At 36.5% G+C, this 25,826-nt stretch overlaps 1 long non-coding RNA gene across 4 annotated transcripts in view; it reads right to left on the reverse strand.

The window, feature by feature from the left end:
• LOC143643368 (uncharacterized) overlaps positions 1 to 25,826 on the reverse strand; it is a 306,117-nt gene that overhangs the window by 215,427 nt on the left and 64,864 nt on the right. For 3 of the 4 annotated variants that reach the window (XR_013156241.1, XR_013156238.1, XR_013156239.1), the window contains exon 2: positions 744 to 893. This is a non-coding gene — a long non-coding RNA (uncharacterized LOC143643368). Of the gene's footprint in view, positions 1 to 743; positions 894 to 19,361; positions 19,468 to 25,826 lie in introns of all 4 variants that reach the window. The other variant, XR_013156240.1, reaches the window with a different exon arrangement.

Here is a 25,826-nt window from a genome sequence, read left to right on the forward strand (position 1 = left end):
AATTGACAGATTTTGGTATCACCCAGTGTATGGCTCAAAGAATTATTCTCAAGCAAGTAATACGCTGTCTCGAGAACCCAAAGATGACAAATGTACATTATGCTTCTTGCTTAGTGGTGGAAGGTTGAATATGCAATAATTGTTCCTTTACTTTGAAAAGGATATCTGGTATACCCAAGAACACAAGACCCCTAAAAGCTTCACTGATATTATATAGCCATGAATCTTTGTAGGACGTATCCCATCATCTGAAGCATGCATGTTTTAACACATCATAAGTGTATTTGCTCTTCTTAACCATCTAGTCTAGGCCCCTTCAGACTATATTATGGCAAAACAATGGAGAATTAATTAGTCCTGGCAAAGATCATAAATGTCTTCTTCTGTTTACTCAAGTGAATGCAAACTGTTTTTAATTACCCTTCAATCATTTGCCAGAACAATTTCTGCATATGATATATACCAGAGCCTGCATTGATCTACTCTCACACATGTATCACAAATGACTCAACAGTTGCAAACGTGGCTTCTACTTAAAGGAACTTATGTTAGTCTAATGTTATCTTCTAGGATCTAAGCTAAAGCTGTTGCCTAGAAAGAAATTATATTTAGCCCTACCATCAGCCAATCCTCTTTACTGGATACAAAGGTAATTTTTATCTAGGCAATTTTAGGGGATGGTTTGGTTAAAAGGAGTAAGTAGCTGAGAAGATGGAAGCTGATGCCATGGAGAAGATACTTACCATGAAGGCAGGAATCCATCCCTGGATGAGTTACAAGAAAGAATGCTGGACAAGATTTGGGGGACCTTCTTCTCCAGGAGATACGAGTTCCATCTAGTCCAACAGAAAGGCTTGGGAGAACAAGCCTTTAACCCTTTAGGCAGCCTCTTCCTGTGGGTAGGGAAGGCAGAAATATAAAAGTCAAGCTTGGATTCTTATTCCTCCACAGTTAAAACATATGGCCTGACCCCAACCTGACAGCTTTCTCTTGTCTCTGTTCCTGAAGAATCAGGAGACAACCGAGAAACAGGAGATCCCCTCAGAGTTCAAGTAGATAAAAATCTTCTTGGGCAAGAAAAAGCAGATGTAGCTAGGAGAGCTCAAAGACCAAGAAGAAAGTGATGCTCAAAAGCTTGGGAGAGAAAGTGACCATTCTGGTCCAGCTAGAGATGTATCATGGATAAGTGCCAGAATGTCTATAGATGAGAATTTTGAGGAAAACTAATCTCTTATCGTTTGGGGGTACCCAAAGGGTATCCAGAGCTATGCCCCAGAGATGCACTGGGGCTGTGACATTGGAGATTTGACAAAATGGTATTTCCTGGAAATTACCTCTTCTCTCAAGTCTGGGTAGAGGCCTTTGGGAAAGAGGCACCAGTGGCACAAGATTAAAGGAAGGCCCTATTGACATGTTTGTTTTTAAAGCCCAACAAATCATGCATGAATTGAAGAAAACCTCTAATGTACTAAATGGGGTTAACAAGCCCCCAATTTATTTTTCATTTGAGGATGAAGGTTAGGGGACAATATACTTGGTCATTACTTCTTCAACTAGGTTATTAAAAAGCAATCTCAAATGCATTTTAATCCTTAGAGAAGTCTTGACTATGACTCTACTCTGAGGCCAGCTTAGATTGTCAACCATCTGCCTTTTATCAACATGTATTTTTTAGTATAGCTAAAATGTGTCCTCTACTCATATACTAAATGTGATTTCTGACTTGAAAAATTCTAATAGAGTTCCAGTTTGGCATGACAGTGTGAGGAGCCCTGTGGATCCACCCTCCAGCAACACTGGTGAAAATTACAAAAAAACAACAAGCATTTAAATTCTCTATAAATAACCTTACAGGGAGACAGTAAATTGAAACAATTATTCAAGAAACCTAAAACTCAGTGAGAAATGTAAGAGTCTGTCAAGGATCAACTGGGAACTGCACCCTCCCTTCCCTCTCCCAGGTCATATTGTTATAACCAAGAACACAGCCTCACTCTCCAACCAGATCTTCATACATGGTGCCATCTTCCTCGGAGGGGCAGGAAGTCAGCATTTGCCATCCAGCCCCAACCCCAACCCCAGCTACCTGTAACTTAGCTGAGGCTAAGTTCCAGGTGCATAATGATAGAGCTGCCTTCTTCCAAGCAGCCCTCATTTCTAAGATGGAAAATTTATCTTGAGTGTGGCACCAAAGAGAATATTTGGGCACCAATCTCCCCTGTCCTGGGTAAAGGGATGAGGACTCCACAAGGAGAGAACAAAGCCAGAGAGAGCTGGGACTACTGTGGTTCCCATTCACTGAGAACTCAGCTTCCAAAGCAGCAGTGTCATTCATAGAGAAATGAGCCTTTATCCCAGCCTCTAGTACCAGAGCTGTGTCTCAGATTTTGCCCAGGGAAAACAGTAAGTCTCAGAACAGAGGATCTCTCCCATAAAGAACTTCATTCATTTTCAACATAATGTAAAAAGTTCAAGCCTAAAGGTAGTCTCAAAACAGTAAAAGTTGTGCTAAGAAAAAATTAAAATTAAAATTAAATAAACAAACAAACTGTAGATGTTTGTGCTGAAAGTAAGTGTGGAGGAGCTTGATAGATTCACCGGAGAAACAGACTAAAGTGTAGGGTAGCTAGTTTGCCAAAGAGAATCAGAGAAGGAGACAACTTGTAAATGCCTTCCTGGGGTCAGAATAAACATACAGCAATGACATCCAGAATTATCTCTTTGAAGAAGAACAAACTGGATTTAGTCAGTGAAGCAATTTCTGCCCAAGGTATTGTTGAATATGAAACAGCAACCGGCTGCAATTACTGGAGCTGAACAATTGGATGTGTTCAGAGAGGGAGACAAAGTGAGCCCTGCAGACATCACTGTTATCCCCAGGTGACAGTGGGAATACCCAAGGCTGTACTTTCTAAGGTGCACCATCAAAGGCTCTGCACTGGTGAGGAGATTAAAAGGAGGATCATTTATTTAAAAAAAAACCCACAAGACTCTCTAAAAAGTAGACAAGCAAATAATAATAACAAATCCCAGAGAAGGAAGACCAATGCCCAGATATGATACAATATTTTATTTTAAATATCCAGTTTCTAACAAAAAAAAATTACAAGACATGCAAAGAAACAGGAAATTATGATTCATTCACTGGAGAAAAAAACAGGTAACATAAACTGCCTGTGAGAGTGACCTGATGTGAGAAGCAACAGGCAAAAACTTCAAAGTAGTCATCATAAATATGCTCACAGATCCAAAGGAAATCATGATTAAAGAAGAAGGTATGTTGACAATGATATAGCAAATAGAGTATTTTAATAAGGGGATGGAAATTATATGGGAAAGTGGAAAATCTAGAGTTGAAAAGTAAACAGCTGAAATGAAAAACATTGCTAGAGCAACTTAATAGCAGATTTGAACAGGGTAAAAAAATGTCACACAATTAGTGACATAATCTTTGTATAACAAAAATTATACAATCTAAAGAACAGAAGAAAAATGACAAGTCTCAGAGAATTATGAGGAACCATTAAGTGCACCGACACACATTTAATGGTAATATAGAAGAAGAGGAGCCAAAGGAACAGAAAAAAAATATATTCAAAGAAATAATTGTTGAAAACTTCCCGTATTTATTGAAAAACATTAACTTACATATGCAAGAAGCTCAAAAAAGGACAAGTATGATAAACAAAAGAGAGCCACAAATAGATATATCATAGTAAAAATGATAAAAATCAAGACAAGTAGAAATTTTTAAAAGTACAAGAGTGAAAATGACTCAGCACTTACAAGAGAGGACAATGAGATTAATAGCTGAATCAGAAACAGTGGAGGCCCTAAGGCAGGGGACATAGCATAGTCAAAATGATCAAAGAAAAAAATACCTGCTAACCAAGATTCTTACACTCAGCAAAGCTATATTTCAAAAGCAGAGTGAAATAAAAACACTCTAAGACAAATTTTTTTTTTTGCCAGCAAGTCCATCTTAAAAGAAACATTGAAGAAAGTTGGTTAATATTTAAAGCAAGTGCTCAAAGACAGTAAACATCAAAATAGCAAACAGAACTGGTACAGGTAATTGTATTATGTAAAAAAATAGAAATTCAAATTTCTTCTTCTCTGATGTGATATAAGTGGCAATTTTATAAAACAATATGCATACAATCTATCACTGTGCCTATAACATTTGGAAATATAATATAGTTGCCGATAACAGCACTAAGGTGGTTGCAGGAAGCAAAATGAGGAGATGACTCCAGATGATAACTTGAATCAAAGGGAAAAATAGAGATAGCCAAAAATAATAAATAAAATTTAATATCAGGAAAGACATAAATATATACTTGCTCCACTCTCTTCTCTAGGCTTCCTAAAAAGACATAAAATCATATAAAGTAATAATTATAACAACGTGTTGTCAGGCTTGTAACACTTGTTACAATATGTTATAATATGCATTCTAATGATAATATCACATAAAAGGGGAAACAGGAATAGAACAATACAGGAGTAATATTTCTGTATCTCACTGGAAATAATTCAGTATAAATATGAATATGTTTCTGAAAAGGTAAGATGTATATTTTAAGCCCAAGAGCAACCATTAAGGAAATAGCTTAAGAAATGTCCATTTAATGCAAAAGCAAGCAGTAAAAGGGGAGTAGAAAAATAAAAGAGAAATGAAAAACATACAAAACAAAAATTAAAGTAGCAGATATAAATCCAATTATATTGACAATAACCTTAAATGTAAAAGTATTAAACAAACCAATCAAAAAGCAGAAATTAGTCCAAAATAATAAGATACAACTTTTATCTGTCTATGGAGACACAATTCAAAGATAGATTGAAAGTTTACTTCAGAAATAATAGAAAAAGATATGCAAAAAAGCAACAAGGAAGCTGGAGTGCTTAGATAAAAAAGACTATAAAACAAAAAATGTTACTAAAGTTAAAGAGGAATATTTTATAATTATAAAATGATCAATACTTCAGGAAAATACAGCTACTATAAATATATATGAACCTAAGAGCAGAGCACCAAACTACATAAAGCAAAAACTGACAGAACTAAAGGAAGAAAAAGATAAATTCAGCAATCACACTTGGACACATCAATGCCATTTTAGTAATAGAACAAATATGTAGATCAATAAGGAAATAGGTCACTTGAATAATACTTTAAACCAACTAGAAATAACTGTATCTCTAGAACACTCCACTCAACAACAGAAAAATCAGTTTTCTTCTGTCTTTTCCTCTCTGTTTTCCTGATTGGGAAATTGATATTGTTGATTAATCTTCAAATTAATTGGCCCTCACTTCTGCCATGTCCCATCTGTTATTAAGCCTATCCAATGATATTTTTAACCTGATTTTGTACTTTTCAATTCCAGAAATTCCATTATGTCATTTAATAATTATCATTTCTCTGCTGAGGTTGTCTATCTGTTCACTAATTAGGACCATATTCTGTTAATTCCCTAGACATATTTTTCTTTAAATCTTTGGACATAATTATAATAACTATTTTAAAATCTTTGACTAGTAAATCCAACATATGAGCCATCTCAGCTTATGTTTCTATTGACTGCTTTATTTCTTGAATATGGTTACATTTTCTTTCTTTGTTTATCTCATATTTTTAAATTGAATAGTGGATTTGAAGGGGACAGTAAATTCATTTATCTTCATCTAAAGAGTTTTCACTCTTATTTGGGATGGCTAGTCAATTACTGACTCATCACCTCTAATTTATGCAGTTTGGGTTTTATGCTTTGTTAGTGAGAATCTGTGCAAAGACCAACGTGTTTCCCAAGTCCACCTCATTTTAGAGAATATTTCTTCTAGACTCTGTCTCCTTTGTGGATTTTCTTGATTTTAAACTTTGTTAGGGCAAACCTAGAGAAAATCTTACCCTTGTTTGTGGTCCTTTCCCAGAAGCTTGGCTTTTCTGGGGTTTCACCTTAGTGCCAAGGGTTTTAATGAGGAATTAACTATTTCTCTTCTCTGGGAAGGATAGAAGTTCCACATTTTGGAATTGGGTTTTTGCCCAGCATTTCCCAACCTCTAGTATCTCTGCTTCTCTTTCAATTCCATAGCAGCTTCTATATAATTATTCTCAGCTGATCTCACTCATATATTGCCCCACTCTCAGTCACAAACTCCCAAATTACACCTATATGTGTTTCTATAGCTCGTCTCTGCTCAGCTGCCTTTTGTCATACTTCATCATGAAGAGTTCAGCTAGTAATCCAGCGTCCCTGAATTCTGATTCCTCCCTTCTCAGCTCAACAGGACACTCATCCCCTCCTTAGAATGCAGACAGTAAACTGGGTTATCGTAAGGCTTAACTCTTGTATTTGTCTTCTCTCAGGGATTCTAGCCTTGTTATTAGGGGGAACCAAGCAACCTGGCTGCTCTGATTCTAGCTACCTGGTTATTTATACAGATAATGGTCCAAAGAACACTACCCACTTCATGTGGTCCTTTATTATAAACTTACAACTCCTCTGGAAACTGCCTCTGACTCTGTCGCAGTCTTCTCCTGGGCTTTGTGAGGCTGCTGTAACTCTTCCAAGCTGATGTTTCTGCATGCTAGGCTTCAGAAAATCTTCCTATATTTATTGAATATTTTCTGCTTCCAGTGTTATTATTTATTTAGTCCTTTTCTTTAAGTGTTTTCTATTTCAAAAATTTTCAGTTCAGAAGCCACATTGACTTGCTACCTGGATCCAATTGTTATCTTAATTTTTACTTTGGGCAATTTATTGAGAATTTATTGATGCCTGGTATCAATTGAACATTGGTATAAATTGCTATAACAGTTTGCATTAATGTGTATGTCTCTCCTTTTCCTTTCACTATGTTTCAAAAGCACCAGTTTCTCCATATTACTAGCCCAGACTCTTATCAAATTCTCTTTAATGGTTCAGCTTTTATTTATATAAAGAAAAACTCAGAAAGGGAAATATCTTGCTGACAACTTCTACTTTTAGCCCATTGACACAAATTTCCCCTGTGGGAATGACTCACAAAAGAATTTGGATAATTTCAATGAAGAAAGGAAGGGAAAGTACAAGGAGAAGATACACAAATATTTCAATACATTTTCTATCTACTTAAACTCTACATTGTGATCTTCACAACAGTTAACTACTTTGCTTTTCCTTTTTTACTCAATCTATCAATTTCTGAGATAGGTATGTTGAAATGTAACATCATGACAGCTGTTTTGGCAGTTTCATACATTCCCTTGACAATGTTCTCACTGCATAAATGTTTATACCCATCATATATTAGGGAAATTGAAACTTTTATTACTATATAATGTAATTTTGCCCATTTAATGCATTTAGTCTTGAAATTTTATTTTGTCTGATTATAATATTACTCTCATATCTTATTTTTGGCAGCATTTATCTAGTACATCTTCTCCATCACATTATTCAACCTTTTTGTTATTTTGTGCCAGGTGTGTTCTATTCAACATCAAATATCTTCAAAGTGGAATATCTTCCAGAGTTCACCCAGAAAAATGGTTCTTATTTTTTGTGTTCTGGTTGCTCTATCAATCTAACCCCCCTGATTAATATCTTCAGGATTTTTTTAAATGTTCTGATCTGTCAATGGTACCCTGTCTAGTTCCTGGCCTCACTGTTTATTCTAGAAGGATAGACAGATAGAGGGAGAAGCAGAGAGAGAGAGAAAGAAAGATTTTCTCTATCATTTCAATATGATTTGAACTAGAAAGGAAAAGAAATGTGTGTGCTTAATCTGCCCTCTTTATCTGATCTCTAACCTCTTTCCTTTCAATATGATGAATTTAGGTTCACAGAGAATAAATGATTTTCCCAAACTCACAGACCTAATTAATAGCAGAAAAATAACCAAGCAACAGGGCTCTTTCTATTCAAGAACACTTTTCATTACAGTGTGTCTTTAATATGCATTTTTTAAAAATTATAGCACCTAAAGAATTGAATGAAAACAATAATGGCTTTTAGAAAGCACTTCTAAAACTCTTTAGAAGTGGTGCTCAGAATTGAAATGTAGCAGTTGTAACAGAAGCTCTCCACTTATAAAACTGCAACCAGATCCCTCTTTAATAAAACCAATGTATTAGAAAGTCAATAAATACTCTGTTGTGCTCATTAGAAGTGGAGGCTGAGTTACAAAGAGTAACCTACAGCTATTCAATACAGGTTTTCAAGTGGACATCATTGGCAGGGCTTAAGCACACTAATCTGTAGGTGTTCTGCCTCTAAATCATCCATAGGACTCAAAACTTAGTTCTTCTTGAATTAGCTAACCTTTCCTCAGCATTCCATACTATTTTTAATCAAAAATTTCTCTTCTGTTTATCTCTAACCTATTTATTGACCCTGAGTTTATAGGCAGGACTCAGATATGACTGAAATTGAAAGCTGTGGGAGGCTGCAAAGTTGGATCGTTTTTATTGAAGCATTCAGAAGATTAACCACATGACCCTGTGATTTATAATAGCAGTTACAAGCTAGGGAGTTTCACACAGTTGCATAGATTTCACAAACAGCCTCCACATCCTAACTAACAAAGGCTGCCTTTTTCTACTAATCATTTTTACTAGTAATGTTATTGTTAATGGACAAATAAAAGAAAAATTACATTGAGATTAATGTGCCAGATTTCAACTCTAAACATTTTATGTCCCAGAGAATAAACTCACATTATAAAGAAAGGTCCAGGTTCAAAGTTGAAATGGGTACACAGTGAATAAATAAATAAGCAGAATAATTTTCCAAAAAAGGACCTAGAATAGCAGTAAAATTGAAATGACCTTGAGAGATTTGAAAAAGTCCTACAAAAGAAGGATGTTCTTTAAAAGGGCAAAAATACCAACTGATACTTTTAGGAGAAAAACAGTAAAATAGCTTATAATTATAAAGATAATAAAGGATAAAAAATTATGGCAGTTACTTTCCTATATACTATTTCATTCCAAAAATATAGGGCGATAAATAAGAATATATTTTTCCATAAAAGTAATATTATAAATGGTCCTGATATCCCCAGGTCAGTTCACAAAGACACTGAACTGAACTCATAATAAAGCAAAAGTTACACTGCACATATAAAGTAAAAACAGCAGATAAAACTACTGCAAAGTTCCTTTTATTTTCTTTAAATATGAAAGACGTATTTAAATTTAACACTATCCATATCATAGAAAAGGAAATACAGCATTTTTCAGAGCATGAATCTATGTTCGTTTCTGTTTTGACTTGTTGTCAATTGTATTAATATTGTCTATCTGCAAACAAATTGAGGCAAATCAGAAGTACTACCTAACAAGAAAGTATTAAATGATGTTAGAATCAATTTTTTTTTCATTCAATTCTTCCACTGCCCCAACCTTCCCAGAGATGCCCACACTATGCTGCAGGGGTTGCAGTTGAGAGACCAACTGTTTAGAGCAAGGTGATTATATTCCCAACAACAGAATTCAGGAGGGATCGGTTTTTCCTATGAGGTACCCAAAATGTGTCTAGGTTCTCTAGAGGTTAAATTAAATTTCTGATTTTAATGTGGCAAAACACAAAAAAGAGAATAGGAGAGTGCTTTACAGTGGGGGAGTAGTGTTAGATATATGCCTTCTGATATACGGGGCAAACTTGAATATAGATGATGAGACCTGCTTCCCCTCTGGTGATTTCTGAAGGCCAACAATCTGCTGGTAGCATAGAACCATAGTACTGCCCAGTTGGCTGCTGAACCAAGCAGAGGAACGACAGCCCCGAGAAGAGGTTACAAGCATATGTTGCCGACAGAGTCCACAATGAGACACTGCTGTCCTCTCTCCCTTTCGTGGACAGGGCCAGGATGAATCTACCAAAAAGAAACATGCACAAAGGGCTATGCCAAAACCACATCTATCAGATCAAACCAAGGGCAGGTGGGGATATCTCTCCCCATACCCACTGCTCATCACAGGAATGGACACTCTTTTCCTCTCTGCAGCCTGACCTACAAGCAAGGGTAAGAGTGAAGCCCACGGCAGAGGAAGATAGGGCAGGGAGTTCAGAGAAAAGAGAGCCTGAACTTTGAAGAGTGACTGAAGTAATGATTACATCAAACATATCAAACAACTCACTGGCTCTTCACCCAGTGAACACAAATTTTAATAACTGGGTTAATTATGTATGTCATTGGGATAGATTAAGATTTCATCAAGAAAAGGGGGAAAATTAAGATTTCTACTCCTGGCAAATGTGGAGATCCAGATCCCATAGACATATATGCTATAGAATGCAAGTCAGCTAAGCTGAACTCATCAAAGTCCTTACCCAGAAATGAAGATTTGGAATTGGGGCTAGGGACATTCTAACTTAGCCTGTCATGTCCCTTGCTTTTTTTTTTTTTTTTTTTTTTTCTGCATGGGCAGGCACCAGGAAACAAACCCAGGTCTCTGGCATAGCAGGTGAGAACTCTGCCAGTGAGCCACCGTTGCACAGCCCCAAGTCCCTTGAGTTTTACTTCTGTTGTTGCTACTGCTGCCACTGTTGTGTATTTTGATATTTAAGTAGGTTGATTGATTGACTTTAGCTATCAGCATAACAAGGCTTATCCCAAGGGATAAGGTCTAAACAGCTCAGCCTGAATCACATGGTCACCTGTGAAGCGAAGGGGGACAGGATATAATAGATTAAAGGCTCAAGCAGAATGGACACTACCATAAAGGGAAGATACTAAAGACAAAAATAAGCACACTTACCACCTCAGTAAAAGAACAAGACAAAAGCATGAGACAGGAAATAGTTGGAGAATACCTAGGGTGAAAATTCCTACTGAGTTTCTTCACTGTCAAAGCAAAAAAGAGGGAAAAAATAAGGTAATTGCTTTCGACAAGTAATAAGAGGAGGAAGAGCAGTTAATCTGGAGAAATGAAACTGAGCCACCTAACAGATAGTGCTTTCTTTAGCAGCCTTATATAGCAGTCCTCAATTTAAAAAGAACAAATAAGCATTTGAAGTGGACTGGGAGAGGAAGTAGTCACAATACTCTAAATTGTAATTATGTATGGCTTATTTTGAAGAATAAAAGGAAAACTAAACTATTTAGTGTTCTGATAGTCTGATACAATATGGATTTAGAAGAATTAAAGGCTATGGTGTATCTTTAAGTATTAGTGGCTCCCAAAACTTAGTTGCATACTAGAAGCACCAGCAGCACTTGTTAAAAGCAAGGATTTTATTGGTATAAGTTGAAGCCTGAGAAGTTACATTTAATAATGTCCTTAGCAACTGTGATTTAGGTATCTGTGATCTAGGCCTGGGAACTACTGCTTCACACTATACTTTCAAATAATGATTGTTTTAACTAGGTGTCTATTGGTTGGACTTCTTACCCACAGATTTATCCTTTGCCTTTGTCCTGCTCTCCTGTGTCTCCTGTCACTCCTCTGGCGAGGGGAGGGAAGGAGAGAAGGAAATGGGCTGACCCCTGTAGTCTGCATTTTCCCAGCTCCTGTGTCATCTGGCTTCCAGAGGGCTTTAGTCAGTGAGAAATACTTGGTATTGGGTATCAGATGAAGGGAAAGAAACCAGGATCCCTACCATCTCCATGGCCACATCTCCACCCTTCCATCATATTCCCCCATTCTCACCTCACTTCAACCACACGGGTTTGCATTTGAAATTTTTCCCTTGGCTCCTTCATGGCTTCAGCTGTACTTGTCAGCCTTTCTCCATGGTTCCAGCTCCAAATGGGAACACACTACTGGAGGCCCCTGAATCCTAGGCTCTGGTAACCCCATCTCCTTTCTTTGTCTGGGCTTTGGAGACCCCTGAAGTGGGTATTACTATTTCGATGCTGCTAATCTCTGGATCGCCTCACAAGCCCCAGTTTAGCAAATCAGGCCCTCCATCATCTATGCAACCATTATCTGTATTAATTCATTTCTGCTTAAAAACCTACAGTGGATTTTGACCACACCATGACTGATGCTGTGTGGTTAATAGAAGGAGATGGATATAGTTCAGATATCAGTCACAAACGTGATAAAGGTGATATTTCATATTTTAGTTGAATAGGAAGCAAAGATGCCTAAAAGTATGAAAGAACCTGACTAGTAGTTTTGGCCATATAGAAGCTGACCATAGTGGTGCATTACTGTGAGCATGAATTTCATTATTGCCTAGAGACAGAATAGACTATTTTCAGAAAACAACTTTGGATCAATTCAAATTATTTAACATATGTGTGATGGTAAATCCATGTTTCTCACAATAATACATGGAAAAGTTGGTCTTGGAAGTAGTTACCTATCATTCTACTATAAAAGAACTTTCATACAAGCCTCCTGAAATGGGAGGTTTAGGAGCTTTAAAATACCCTTACAGATAGCTGATGGCATTTTCTAGCATTATTTTACTGATATCATTGCTGCTACTAGGAAGTAATTATCCCATAAATTCAGTTATATCCTAAACGTACTCCTGTAATGTGAGAGCAAGCATTGTATTATGGAAACATAATTAATCACAAAATGTTTTTATTTATCTTGAACACACGCATTTGAAGAAAGGATGGTTTTATCGAGGAGAAACAGAATATAGAATATGACTATTTATGTGGAAATTCTCAGGGGGTGTCTCTTGTACTTGCAAATATTCCTGTGGTCACCACTACTGGTTATTAGAGGAGATCGTGTGTTTCTTGCAGCAACTACGCTAAACACTGATAGCATATGTACTCTATCAGCAGCTAGAAACGTCTCAACTATCACCCTTGTGTTAGCAAGATTAGGTAACATAAGAAGCAACTAGAGCATTTCTTACATTAATATTTATTGTACCTCACTTCATTTATAATTAATAATTGATTGCTGTTACACTGATAGAATGAGAGCATCATGAAGGCAGAAACCATTGCATTCTTATTCAATTCTATCCACAGTTCTTGGGACAGTGTCTAGCACAGAGCAAGTGCTGTGGACATATTTGTAGCATTGAAATAAATTGTATTTAAATGAACTGAAATGAAGAAGGGACTGAGATCTTAATTGAGAATTTAATCAGAAATCTTCCTAGACCATTTTGAAAGCTCCAAATATAAACTATGGTATTTTCTTCTTTCTTCTCAGAAAAAAGAAAGAACACCATATCCTCCATCTATTCAGCCAATGTCAAGAGACCAGAAATGAAATGATAGCAAGGCCTTGACATGCTGCTTACCCAGTGTTGTTTGAACTGATTCTCTGCTATCCTTACCTCTGGTCCTCTCTGATAAAAGAAAGACCCTTTTTTTTTTAAAAAAAAAAAAAAAGATAGTCTCTTTAAAATACTGAATTTCTTTTTTAGTTAAAAATTAACTGATGAGTAGGAAAAAGCAAAACTCTTCTTTTAGAATCATCCATACAACTGACAGTTATGCAAATAACATTCAAATCAAGAAGTATGAGGAACAATTGAAATGTCTTGCAGGTATAGATAGAGTTCACAAAATAAAATAATATGTAGATATGGATGTGCTGGATCACTCTATTGTCAACTTAGCAAAGCTGGGAGTTATGTTTTCTAGAATCCCTTTCTCTATATGGTTCCAGGTTATATTTCAGCAAAAGAGGAAATTGCATGAGATTTGAGAGACAAAGGGAGAATCATGTTCCAGAAGACATCAGGGTCTAATCTTGTGAGGGACAGACACAGAAGTGCCCAACCAGACACACTTTGACTTTCCTCTCTTCCATTTTGTGTCTAGATTTTCTTCCCAATTTCTGGCTTGTCGAGCTGAACAACAAAGAACTTGGGCTCCCATAAGATGCTTGCTCTTGCACATGCAGAGGTTTTCACTACACAGAAGCAAGGCTGTAACACTGCCCCTCTGCTCTCATCTTTCTGCTCCCCATCTGGACCTTCACCTCTCTAGCTCCTCCCACAATTGTTTAATAAATCTCTTAACATGTATCACTTATAGTGGTTCTGCTTCCCTAAACTGAACCTTGATTGTTACAATGGGCTTCTTGTGCTGGACACTATATTATTAACATCTATTTTTCCTCCAGTTTCATACAATAAGAAGTCAACATCTCTGTGAGACACTTTTTCCAATTATTATGGTAGCAATACAAATTACTCTAAACCTGAGTGGCTTAAGACAACAATAATTCTTTATATCTCTCATGGTTTCTGTGGTGCAGGAATTAAATAGCAGTATGGCTGGGTGGTTCTAGCGTAGGACCTCTCATGAGGTAGTCGTGTGGCGGCTGGGGCTGGGTCTTATCAAAGGAATTTTCATTCCTCTGGCTGGAACCTGGTAGGGGACACATGAACATTTAGGGCTGGAACAGATAGAGAGCTCCTTGAGCACCTTCTTTCTGTCTCTTCATAGTCTTTCCACATGTTCTCTCTAACATGGTGGCTTTAATGTAACCAGATATCTTAATGCAGGGTCAGCACTCCCAAGGCACTTGCACTTTAGGATCCAGCCTCAGAAATCCTGTGATGCAGCCTCCTTTCCACACCTGTCCCATCTATTAGAAGTGAGTCTCTAAAGCCAATTTATGTTAAAGGAGGAAAGAATTAGACTCGGCCTTTTACAGGAAAAGTGTTAAAGAATTTGCAGGCAGGTTTTGAAACTACTACATACTTTATAGATTCTAACTCAGTCAAATATATAATCCTTTCTTGGGTCATGCTGTCCTTTTGTTTTTGGCACTTAATATTAAAGTAAAAATAAGATTCTGTAATTCTTATTGAAGGCTTTCCAATATGTTTACAAGCTCAAAAATGGTTGTCACCAGTATAACAGTGGATTCCCCTTCTATCTAGTCCCAATTTCTCCTTTCAGCCCATCAACATCTCTCTGAATGACAAAGTCCTCACTTTCTGCACTGATGGCCTTTATCATATCCTAGGCCACTGAAAAGTCACATCTGTAAGAGGCAGTTCAGATGTGGTTCAGCAAAATTTAGAGGCATAAACACACTCAGTTCTCCTGGGTGTTGCTAATGGAAATCTTTCACCAGAGAACAAAATAAAAGATATTCAGGGGACTGCATAATTATTTCAATGACTGAGACTAGTCTTCAGTTATTGGCTCCACACAGTATGTGTCCCTGAGCCTGGAAATACACTGTGCTGGGTGATGTCGCAGAGCTCACTTCCTGCTTTCTGTGTGGTCCACCTTCCCTGTGCCCCTCCTCTCAGGCCAACCAGCTCACAAACTCTGTATGGGCCCCTGACTAATCCCAGAAGTAAAATTCCCAAGGAGTGAAGTAATCTAGATCTTCCAACATTGCCTTTTCTGTTCATATAGCATAAAGTCTAAACCCTACTTATTTCAGTGACTTATGATAATTGAGAGTCTTCCCATTCATTCAGCAAATGCTTATTAGTTTCCTTCTGTATAACCGGCACTATTGTACATATCTGGGATATATCAAAGAACAACAACAAAAAGACCCCTGTTCTTTCATCTCCATAATGAACACAACAAATAAATAAATTATATTATGAGACGTGCTATGGATAAAATATAAAATGGAGCAGGTTAAGGGGGATAGAAAGGAAGTGGGAAAGGCATGTCGAATGCCCAAAGCTTCGCTTTTAAAAATATTCTCTTTGCTATGTGCTTCAAGAGGAGGATATTTTGGAAGTAAAAAATCAAATTTATTTCTTTCTCGGTCCTACAACTATCCTAATTTTCCTTAAGGAAATATACTGTCTCTGCCTGCTGATGGCAAGAGTGTTTTGCAAAGCAGGTGGAAAAGAAAGACACATTCATATTTCATCACGTTCTCTCAATTACAGCAATAGTACAGGCTACAAATACCAAAGATAAGGATCTTCAAACAAGTATTAAATCCCTTGGTCATCTTCACTAGGACATAAAAATATATAATGACCAATGATCCTTTAGAAATAAAAAACTGTTTTAAAAATAGTCATTTGGGCAGTGTGTGGTGGTTCAATGGCAGAATTCTTGCCTGCCATGCTGGAGATCCACGTTCCTGATACCTGCCCACGTAAAAAAATATATATGTGTGTGTGTGTGTGTGTGTGTATGTGTGTGTGTGCACGCACGCGTGTGTGTGTATAGTCATTTGTCAGTCTTGCTCAAGGCTTAGCCTACTATACCAGCAGTTTAAGTTTCAAATGTCAGGTATTCCTGTTTGATGAAGAATTTAGTGGTTAGGTATGCTGAAGCATAAACTGCATGAGCTGAAATGACATTAGAATCTGACCTTCAGTTTGTGGGTGGAAACATTGTGGCCTTGACTTTAATTAGGCAACTACCTTACTACATTGTCACAATCATTTGAAAGTGCACAATCTATAATAATATAATGCCATCAATGTAAACCAAAACCTGTATAAAAGATCTGAACTCTATCTTGAACTTCTGTTCTAAAATAATTCTGGAAAATAAGCAAAATAAGAACAAGAACACTGAAAAACCTTGAGCAATATAAGGGATTATTGTAAACTACAGTGTCGGGACAGGTAAAATAAAATTAAATAATTAACCCTTAACGCCTGCCCCATTTCATGCTTTGTAAATTCTTGCTTCAGATATGTGGAGTGAGAGGAAAGCATAAGAAACTGAATTCAATCTTTCTTTGATTTATAAAAAACATCCCTTGTTTTTTTTTTTAACATGGGCAGACACCGGGAAACTAACCCAGGTCTCCGGCATGGTAGGCGAGAACTCTGCCACAGAACCATTGCTCGCACTTCCTTAGGTCTTTTGACAAGATAAAACATACATAAGTGTACGGTATTACCTTTGTATGTCTGTATTTGTGGGTGTATAAAGTCAAGAGGGGAAAGACCTTTGGGGGCAAAGAAGGAGAATGGAAGAGACAACTTCACACTAGAATGGAAGAGAAGTCTTTGGGTGATGATGCAAGAGTAAAGAGAATCTTCAGAGCACCATGTTTTGACAATACCTGATGAGGGGTCAAGATTCAGAGGGACAGGCTGGTGGCAGGTGTAAAGCAAGGGACCTCAATATCATCAAAGATTTTATGCCATCAATGTAGAGTTACCAATATACAATTTTAAAACATTTAAGACATAATTATCATACCTAGGTAGCATGTGTCAGAGTTTGTATCTTACCTCATTAATGAGGATAGCATCAGGATGATGAAATGTGTCCAAAGGAAAATAAAGAAACATATGCATATATAGTCAATAGAAAGGTACAGAATTCCAGAATAAAGTACAAAACTGGTTAATGCTTTTCTACAGCACAGTGAAAAAATACCTTTGGAACTGTCTTATTTATGAGGTAAATATAATTTGTATTTCTTCACAATAAAACATTTTCATTTATCGCTTATTTTATAAGATATCATCTATTTTTATAGTTTTGTAAAAGGCCCTACTCAGTAGTAAATCCTAATTCAAATAAATATAACTCCCTCTTAAGTGTCAGAAAACCTTTATAGACAAGGCCCAAGCAAGACAATAAAGGTTGAGTAGCCTTTTTTTTTCTCTTTACTTTCAAATTTTGGGTTTTGTTTTCTTTATGGGTGAAAGCTGTAGAACCATCCAAGTTAAGGAACAGCATAGGATTAGCTACAGTGGGCAAGTCAGCAGAAAGCATTTAATTAATTAAAGATGTCCAGATGGGGCTGCAAGGGTAGTTCAGTGGTAGAATTCTCGCCTGCTATGAGGGAGACCCAGGTTTGATGCACTCCTCACCCCTACCCTCCCCAAAATTTGTGTGGATAGACATCCAGAAACCTTGATACAATCTATGAGCAGAAGGAAAGAAGAAACCCAAATGCCTACAGGTAATTTTTCCACCAGCTGGGCAGGAGGTGGATTCAGATAGGTACTTAGCAAAGTGTAATAATAATCAAGTGCAATACTTTTGCATGACCTAGTGTGTTGTCTGAGATTCATTCTCAATTACAAATAGCACAAATGGATCATGAGATGCAACAAGGACTCAGAAGAAAATGAATATAAATAATCTCTTCTGTCTTTCCTAAACATGTACCTGCCATAGGTAGTGGTGTTTACAATTGCAAAGCAGACAGAGTTGGGAATGAACTGGAGAAAACATTGTAACATGGTAAAAAGGGGTCCAGCCTTTGAGATATTGGAAAATGCTTGCTTCTTTGATTTTGGCTTAAGACATCATATAGCCTGACTCTCTGATAGTGACGGGTCTCAGGCTGTTGAACAATATTTTTCATGTTTTTGCCAATGACATGAGCTTGATGCTCCTCATCCTAAGGTGAAGTTGATGCAGATGGAGGGAACATGGCTGCAAATTTGCTATTCTGTTCTCTTATTACATTTTCATTTTTTGGTATTAATGAAGATTCCCAGAATTCCATCCCCTCTTCTCTCACTTACACAACTGTGAAACTTCCAGCAAGTCGCTTACTTCTCAAGGCCAGAGTTATCCCATCTAGGAAACTAAAGGTCATACTCCAAACTTTTTCTAGGTCTTGTAGATTATGCTTCAACATACCTAACTGCTAAGCTCTTCATCTAGTCAGGGCTACCCATATTTGCAAACTTAACTGCTGATGGAGTGGCAAGAGCCTAGCATTCACCTGAAAAATATCTATATTTTAAAATAATTAACAAATTAACAAAATAAATTGGAACAACTTTAGCCTAATAAAATAAAATAATACTTTATCTCCAAATAATTCAAGTGTTCAAAACTATACCTATAAAGAACCAAAGGTTGCAAAAAGAAAACTTTATTGACAGTTTTAGAAAACTCACTAAATTAATGGGAAAGCATAGTTTAAAAACTAACTGAAAATACATCAGACATAAATTAGAGCTATGAATGAAGCTTAGTTTGGCACTAAGGTAAATCAGAATACAGGGTAAAGGACAATAGTGTCTATATTCCAAAATTTCACCTTCTGTGTGAGACCAAAGGAGGAAATGTTTATTAGGTCCAAAATTTAAAATTTTTCATAGCACACAATCTAACTTAACCTGTCTGGCCAGTTCATTTAAACAACCTAAACACATGAAGCCTAGACTAAGGAAAGAGACCTTGTAATCCTGTATAGCTTAATGTAATATCTGGATATATTCCAGAGTATATTGGGCAGATAATTAAAAAGTATTTGGAAAAGCCCTTGAGGATTGGAGAAAAAATATGGAACTATTAAACTTCCCTTCCTGAGAAATTCCTGATTCTCTCTCAAGCAGTAGGGACTCTCAAGTGAATTACCCAAACCCTCAGACTTGAGGCTGAATCAAATGAAATTTATTTCTGTAAAGGGGAAGCTAAGCTTAACCATAAGTATGCCTAGAGTCACTTATAGAGAACTCTTTTTGTTGCTCAGATGTGGCTTTTCTCTCTCTAAGCCCAACTCTGCAAATAAACTCATTACTCACCCCCTACATGGGACATGACTCCCAGGGATGAAAGTCTCCTGGCAATGCGGGACATGACTCCCAGAGATGAGCCTGGCCCTGGCATCATGGAATTGAGAATGCCTTCCTAAGCAAAAGGGGGGAAAGAAATGTAACAAAATAAGGTTGCAGTGGCTAAGAGATTTCAAATAGAGTAGAGAGGCTACTTTGGAGGTTACTCTTACATAAGCTTCAGCTAGATACAGCAAATTACCATGGTATGCCAAGCCCCAAACAACAGCATTCCTGAAAATCCTAAAGAATACCCAAGGCTCTATCTGAGACCTTTTAATACTTTTACTCAGTTTATTTTCCAGAAACCTAAAACCTGCAGATTATTCCTAAGCCAGAGAAGCCCTGAAACCCAGAGTTATCAGTCTCTCAAAGCACACCAACCAACCAGTTGTATCCCTCTACCCCATAATGTCGATACCCCTTCTCAAAATGAAGAATTTAGAATGGTCATTGCCCAAATACCCCTAAAAATTGAGAGAAGGATCAAATGAGAGGGAGGAGTTATAACAGAAAGGATAGTATTTAACAAATGAGTATGACTACTGAATCATTATATTGATATTTCTTTTAGTCTCCAGTGTATTAGACAAGCTAGAAAGAAATATCTAAAATTGTGGAACTTTAATCCATACCATACTTTGAAGTTTGTCCCTATAATAACCTCTTAAAATGTACTTTGAAATCTGTCACTTTTCTGAATATATGATATATTTCACAATAAAAATGTTTTTTAAAAAGATATAACGGGCTCAACAGGCAGAATTCTTGCCTGCTAGGAGACCTGGGTTCGATTTCCGGTGCCTGCCCATGTAAAAAAATAAAAAATAAAAAATATAACAACAGATTGTCTTTCAAACAAAAATAACAGTGTTAATATACTATTTAAAAATCTGGAATTGCTTCTTTCTGTTCTTCTTGTAAGGAATTTCACATTATCTCTAGGATAGGTACCGAGTAATAAAATTCTGAATCCCTGAAAAAATACCTAAACACACATACACATCTCATTAAAAAAACTTTTGTGAAAGCAACTGCATTTACTAGACAAATAGCAAAGAGATGAAATTCACATGCATCTATTCTTGCTCAGGGACAGTTGGATGCAGGTCAGGAATTGTGGATCAACACAGACATATAGGTATGTGGGAGAATTAGACTTTTTCATTCCAGCCTGACATGAACTCCTCTCTTAGACAAGTGCCTTGTGTCGAACACACATCATGTATTCCAGATGCCATGCTCATAGGCAAAGACTTCTAAAAAAGGCACGTTCCCTGCCCTCCCCTCCCCCGCCCCAATATTTCATTTGCAGCAAATATCAAATTCTTTTCTCATTGGGGTTGGGATGCAAGTGGTGAGGCAGCCTGGTCACCTTTCAACATTCTTGACTGCAAAAGACCTTCTATAAACATCAAAAGGAAAGCTTTGACAGCCTTCAGCAAAAAATAAACAATGAAGCTCATACTTATTCTGCAACCCCTGGAGAGTTCCTGAGAACCTGGTGCTGTCGGTCATAAAAAAAAAACCCACAGGCATAGGGGTCCAGGCGTCAGGAGAGCAAACCTTCCTTGAAGGAACTGAGATTGAATGATAACTTTCCATAGACACAGGAGCTTTGAGAAAACCCTGCCAGTACAAAGCTGTATTAACTGTCAGGGGAGTATTTTCAATGCTGTGCAAGCAATTTAACTGCCTGATTCCCACTGATGTTAATGTGGCTAGGCAGTTAAATCCTAATCTGCCACTTTCAACTTGGACCCTACAGATTTCTTTTCCTGTTACCAGAGTTCATTTAGTTGCTTTGGGAGAAAAAAAATCCATTTGGCTTGCAGCATCAAAACATCAGTATATTCAACTGATTTCAGCTTTTTCAAAGGTAATAACTTCGAGAGGCTAGTTGTCTGTGAATTTGTACTGAGGCTAAACTACAGAAGACATTTTCACAATAAAGGGTTTTATCAGACCAGGGACAAAATACTCATTTCCTTAATTCCTAGAATCACAGAATTTCAGAAATATGTTTTCTAATATTTAAGCTACTAATTTTTTTGGCAGCATCTATATTAATGTTTACTTCTAGGCATTTCCAGTTAATGCTTTTGGGATTATTGTCTTATATGTTGACTAAGAGTCATAAACTCCCTTCCCAGATATACGCACATATCCAAAACTATTTATGCAATTTCATGGAGTTCACAGATTCCCTAAAATTCCCTCATGGATAACTCCCAATTTAAGAATCCCTAATCTAACAGCTACCTGAACATCATGAGACCATTCCCTGTGTTTTTTTTTTTAAGAGCAGTTAATGTGAATTGAAGTATTTGATGGAAAAATGCAAAATAAAGCTACTGATACACTATTTCTATTATTTTTTTCAAATTATGAGAGGGACTTTTCAGTGTCACCTTGGTGCCTATGGTAGGTATATGGCACCAAACAAAAAGTGCGACTACTTTAAGAAAATTGATGAGCCTGCCAATCAATTCAGGAAAACCAACCATCAATCAGTGAGTTAGCAATTACTGATTTTATTCAATTAACTCACTATTCAGCACCATTACATTTGGTGAAGCCAATTCATATTCCCTGCTAATTCACTGCAAAAATCATTCTCAGGATTTTAATCTCTTATAAAACGGTAAAACAGGACACAGAATTCCTTTCTGCATCTTTAGTAGCAAACCACTTACTAAAATGACAATAGCAATAAATTACACACTTCCCAGCTTATGCGCTACATCATGTCAAAGGCAAGGATTTAATACCTGGTTAACATTTGCCTTTGATTGAATTCTCACCAAGTTCAGGGCACTCCAGGGAGCTAGAAACAGAAATAGAAAACTTGATTTGTGCCCTCAAGGGTCTCTGGTTGGCAGATGAATGAGGGATGGACAGACCCAGCAGAAATGCAAATATACGTATACAAATGTAGAAACACAATCAGAATCTACTACCACTGAACAGAGTATTGCACAAATGTTAAGTAATAAGTGACATGGGGATGCAGGCAGAAAAATGAGCTTCGGACGAGTTGAGGGGTGTGATCTGGAGAAGAGAAATTTCGAGAGCATTTAGTTTCACCTGAAATTTTAACTGATGTTCCCAAACTTAGAAAGGTTGTTATGTGCTTGGGCAGTACATTTATTTGAATGGAATTGAAAACATAATTGAAGTCACCAGAAATAAGGCTACTTAGAATCTCTCCAAGTGAAAGGGTCCCCTACCTAAACAGGGATGGCCGTGCCCAGAGCCCTGCTCTCGAGGCGGCTTGTTCTGTCCATTCTGAACACTAACGGATTGTGAGCAAATATTGAGTACAGTTACTAGGTTAAACACCCCTAATGTTATCACAGTGGAATTTTACTTGAGACTGTATAAAAACAGCTAATGCTTAGTGAGCCACAACTTACCCCACATTATTGATAAATATTATCAATTTATTTTAGTATATGCTAATAATAACACGCAGATAGACAGATGAATATACATAAAAGATACAGAGATGATAGAGATGGACATACACAGATATTAAGACATAGTTGCCAACTCACTTGCATTAATGTATCAATAACATCCCTAACTATATGTGACTACGAAAAGTTCTGTTTTGATTCTGAGAAAACATTGACTCCAAACTTAAGGGTGTCTGTTCCCAAACTGAAAAGATATTAACAAAGAGAAACCTAGAAAGTCGATTCCTCTCGCCTTTTTCCTAAACTCTCATTTTTATTAACATTTCCCTTACAGGATTCAACCCAGTTCTACTTCTTTGTTTGAATGTATATTATATTTGTGGCCCCAGTAACCTACCAGAGGACCGAGGGAACCTAATGAGAGCTAGGGTCCATGGAAAGGGTGCTCTATGATGGCACTGAGGTCCTACCAAGCAGTTGTCATGCCTTATTATTCCTTATGACATTCGGGGTTGCAGCCATGGTGAATAATAGCCATGACATAAGCAAGTGCTTAACACAAAAAGTTTAAAATCTGGACAGCTAGATGTTCTCCAAAGGAAAAAGTAAGGAAACCATTTTTTATCACCAGGCCATATGTGTTAGATATCATTTCCTATGCAGGAAAGAATGTAAATGTCAGATCAAATGACACCAAAAGCAAATGTGTTTACACAAGTACATGAAGCAGATGAATTAAGAAAAATTACAGTTAGGCAATTTCACAAATATCATTATAAAGCACCCATATGATTTTTCAAAGGTAAACTGATCTTTTCTATACTAGTGGCCATAAAATGTTCCATTCTACTTCCTATTTATGTTACAAAGTATGAAGCAGTATCTCCCTTACTGCTTAAGAAGCAATGCACAATCCATTCTCTCTCTAGGACTTTGTCCTACTTTGGTCCTCATTCAATAGAAGTAAGACATATAGGAATTTGACATATGAAATTCATTCATCAGAATATAAATTGGCTCATAAATTCTCTCACTGATTTTTTGATTAGCACATACTGCCATGTAATGCAGTAGAAAGTTGTGATCATCAAATATTAGGAAATTGAACGATATTTGACAAAGGCTAGATTCTTTATTTTTATTAACTGCCCAGAGAGTCAAGACCATACCTTATTCACCTCCTGAAAAATGTATCCCTATACATTTCACATTGTACATATTCCAAATATGTTTAATACGAAGTTTTCTTCTCAATGAAGACTAAGATAACCATATTTAGAACACATTTCCAATGAAAGTAATACTACTTCATCCAAAGGAAGCAGTGAAGCCACTGCAAAGTAAATACTGTCAGAAAGTTATTAAAGAAGTAGTTTATAATGATGAAAATTATAAAACATCTGCCATTTGACTGTACTTGAATTAGAGCTCAAGAACTATTTGAAACAGGAAAGAAAGGGTATGATCAGTAATCCACTGATAATTAACAGAAACAAATGTTAAGTTTTAGCCTTGACCCAAATTTACTATCTATCATTTTTCCCACTAGAAATAGAGGATTCAGCATTATTAAGTCCTAATTAGAATTTTTATCCTCCACTGATCTATGTTTTCGTACTTGCTTCCTGGTAGACTATTGACTGAAGCTAATTGGCAGGTACTTCGATAAAAGACAAATCCCATACAAATACTAGGATCCATAAAAACCAACCCGGGTGCCTGTTAAGAGGATGAGTTACTGGGCTCAATCTCTAGAGATTTTGATTCAGTTGGTCTAAGGTTCCGGTCTGGAAAAAGTTTTAAAGCATTTCACTCTAAATAGGTATGTATTCTAAACGCATTGAGAAACATTCTACAAAGAGTATCTCTTAAGTTTTGGTTATGTAAAAATACAGAACTTAATGTAAGTAAATGAAACAGTTATTTTTCAGTATTTTCCATGCTTAGATTACAAATCTCCATAAACACCTCAATATTCAAAGAATAAGTAATAGTTAAATACTTTATGTAGAAGAATCCATAAACAATTATATTTACTTACCTCCATTATAAAGTTTTGCTTTAAATTTGCCCTCTACATGTGGGTACCCAATCTATTTTATTGATGTCATACTGAAAATACACTATGAACAAGATACAGCCATACAAATCATTTTGTTTTTAGGAAACTGTCTATCCTTCTGCACCAAAACACAACAGGAGAGGTGATATTTTCAGAAAATGTGGAGCCAGGGGCTATAACAAACCCAGGATTAAAAATTATGTAATTTGCCTATTTTCAATTTTCTATCTGATAAGTGACAAAAAAACAAAACAAAACAAAAAAACATCTTTTAGGGGTGTGACACAGTGGCTCAGCAGACAGAGTTCCTGCGTGCCATGCCGGAGATCCAGGTTCAATTCCTGGTAACTGCCCATTCAGAAAAGAAAACACACACCTTTTAAAAAATGTTTCATTGTAATTAGCGGGAAGCAGTAAGCAATAACTGCCTTTTAAAAAGACCAAAAATAAATGCAAGAATGATCTAACCAGACATCAACAGAACAAGAGCTATAAATAATACTTGTGCAGTGAACCTCCTTATATTATACATGAACTTATTTGAGTTTTACAACTGTTCTTAATGGATAGAAATATTTGTATTATCTACGAATAAACTAAAGCACACATAGATTGGGGCTTTTCTCATGAGCGCATAATTAGTAAATAGCAGGACATGGAAGTAAAATTAGATTTCTTATTTTCAAATTTCATATTAAATGCCAGATTTGAGGTCTTGAAATTCCCATATGTCTAAATTAATAGTTTTAAGTGCAGTGGTACAACCCACCAGCAGTCAGATATTTCACAAATAATTGGTTGAATAATTTACTTTTCAAAATAAATATGGAAGATTCAATATTACCCTGATTATATGGGTAGTCTTGATAGCATACATGTTTTCATTACTGGGTGAAAAAAAGTGGACATGCAGTTAGAGTGCAGGGAATTGCAGCTATCCCAGCTCAAATCTAA

This window comes from Tamandua tetradactyla, chromosome 8 (assembly GCF_023851605.1).
Source record: "Tamandua tetradactyla isolate mTamTet1 chromosome 8, mTamTet1.pri, whole genome shotgun sequence".
NCBI classification, from domain to species: Eukaryota; Metazoa; Chordata; class Mammalia; order Pilosa; family Myrmecophagidae; genus Tamandua; species Tamandua tetradactyla.